Below are 2,538 nucleotides of genomic sequence, written 5' to 3'. Positions count from 1 at the left end.
TATATTGAAAAGACTTTTAGTGAATAATAAAACTGATGTTGTTTTGAAAGACATGATGTCACAGCCATGTGTGGTGCATAAAAAAAGCTTGTAAAAAAATATTAGGATGTCACATGATAATCTTACTCAGAATGCCTCCATACTTTCACCCAATGAAAATGCCATATAAAATAATAAAAAAATAACTCTATGTCAGAGGTGAAAATCAAACAACATTAGACTTCATACTCAATTAACATTGAAAACATAATCTGTGAGTATTTTGCAGGTTATCTGTTCCAGGACATGCTTTTACAAGAATTTGAGAAGCAATTCCACATTAATAAACTAGACAGCAGGCCCGTTAACCAACAGGGCCTGAAGGCAATTTTATTAGGGTTAGAGATCAAAATGTAAAAAGATAATTTCCCATAATTAGGTATGATAACAACACGTGCATTAAAATTCATTGACCTTTCAAGGTGTCAGTGTTTTCTATCAGAGTTTAGATGGTTGCCCTGAGAAACTTTGCATGTCTTTGGAGATTTGACTTATTAAAATGTCAAAAAAAATGTCGAAATAGTTAAAGAAAGGCTCCAATCAATTCTAAGTAGTCTAGCAATTCCCTACAAATTAATTGTAGAATCAATCTTGTGTCTGAGCTGATGAGGAACAGGAACCAATGTGGAGTAAAACAAGATTTCAAGCAGCATACTTTTGGAAAAAAAAACCTAAAGCTGAATAGACCGGCTGGTCATAGATTAAGACAAAAGAGTGCAGTGCTGACATAAAATTAATTTAAGATCAACACAAACCTGAAATGTCATCCCCTTTCTTCCGATTTACTCTCCACCATCCACAGCACTGTTTGTTAAAGTATGCCATAACACGAATCATACTTCACTTTTAATAATGATCACATTTTATGACTTTCTTGAATCTGAAAGTCAAAATCAAGAGAGCAATTTCAGCTAATGATTCCCTACATGCTATCTGCCAGATGCAGATTGTGCCCTAGACCTTGTATTTGACTGTATTTGACTTCCCTGTAGAAGTATGGCCCATTTTTACACCTTCATCTTACTAATCTGTCTAAAGCATGAGATTGTTAGAGGTTTGGAAGATAAAAAATCAAAGAGTGTTGTGGTTCATCATGGCCCTGGAAGATAAGGCCCTTTACTGTCACATAAAATCAAAAGCTGCCTACTGAAAAACAGTCCATCCTCAGGCTACTCCCCACCAATACCATCGTCACTATTCTCCCCACACCATCTCCACAAATACTTGATGTTCACTTCACTAATTCCAAGAAAAAACATACCCACGTATTTCAGAAAAAGTAATGTGTCTAAAGGTTCCGATTGCTCTTAATATTCCAGATTTTAATATTACAGGCAACAGGATTGCTTTGCTGCATAATTAATGCCCCAGTCCTAAAAAACGAGAGACGTGATTTGATTGATTGAAACACAGATCCTTCTTTAACGCATGTAATTGATAACATTAAATATTTTGACAAACATCCAACAGAAGTGCTAGCTGATTGATGCAGGTAATCATAAAGGATATGTTAGAACAACAACCAAATAAGAAAATAAACTGCTAAATTTATCAACCTGAGATTGTGGGTCATACTGTAGGTACAGAAAATGTTGTTTTAGCCATGTGCGTCAGCTGCTTTTCTCCAAAATCATGTGACAAAGGCCACCCATGGATGCTATCATGTCATTAACACTAATTACATTTCTGGTTAACATATGCACACATTTTTCATGGTGCAAGGATTCATTGTGTGAGCTGCTGACAACATCACAAAGGATGGATCAGAGAGAGCACTGACAAAACTACAACATGAAGATTTGAAGATAGATGTAGTTTCCATTAGAAGGATGCAACACTGTAATCAAATTAGCATTAGTTATTTTGTAGTTCACACATGCCTTTGTGTGACAACATCAGCGCGCCTTAAGATTATCTGTTTGACTCATTGGACATCAAATCCAAGACATTCATAACCCTGACAAGTGAAGAAGGGACTTGAGACTCGTGCTTTCTTATGCAGATGCTTCCAAGCAATTATATAAATTAAGTTGTCAGATGGGTCCTGAGGGATGTTTGTCTTCCGGGCTTTCAAAGACCAGTGAACCTCCCTTGTGTTAGAAAGGACGGCAACCAAAGGAAAGGATTGCCACTGTCAAGACTGCCAGCATTTCTTAAATTAAATGATTTATTTCAATTTAACGAATCGCTACCATCTCACAACTAGAGACATGTATTCCAAACATTTTTAGTCTCTAAGCTGTTTTGAGAATCAAATTACACTCTGGCATTCTCTTGACAATGAAAAATGTGCTGTTTAAAGATTTCAGAATACCAAACACAAAGAATACTTTCTTCTGTTTCTGTCGAGGAAAGAATAAACAATGCTCTGCATCCTCTTTGTACAGACTGGACTGTGTGATACCACATCACTGTCTTTGAATAGTTTTGCTTGCATTTTTGAGAGAAACAATACATGTTGGGTAGGTGTGATCTTTGTCATTTGAGAAACCTTTTCTC

The sequence above is a fragment of the Antennarius striatus genome, chromosome 6, assembly GCF_040054535.1.
Source record: "Antennarius striatus isolate MH-2024 chromosome 6, ASM4005453v1, whole genome shotgun sequence".
In the NCBI taxonomy this organism is placed as follows: domain Eukaryota; kingdom Metazoa; phylum Chordata; class Actinopteri; order Lophiiformes; family Antennariidae; genus Antennarius; species Antennarius striatus.
The sequence above is the reverse complement of the archived record's forward strand: the minus strand, read 5'-3'. Positions refer to the sequence as shown.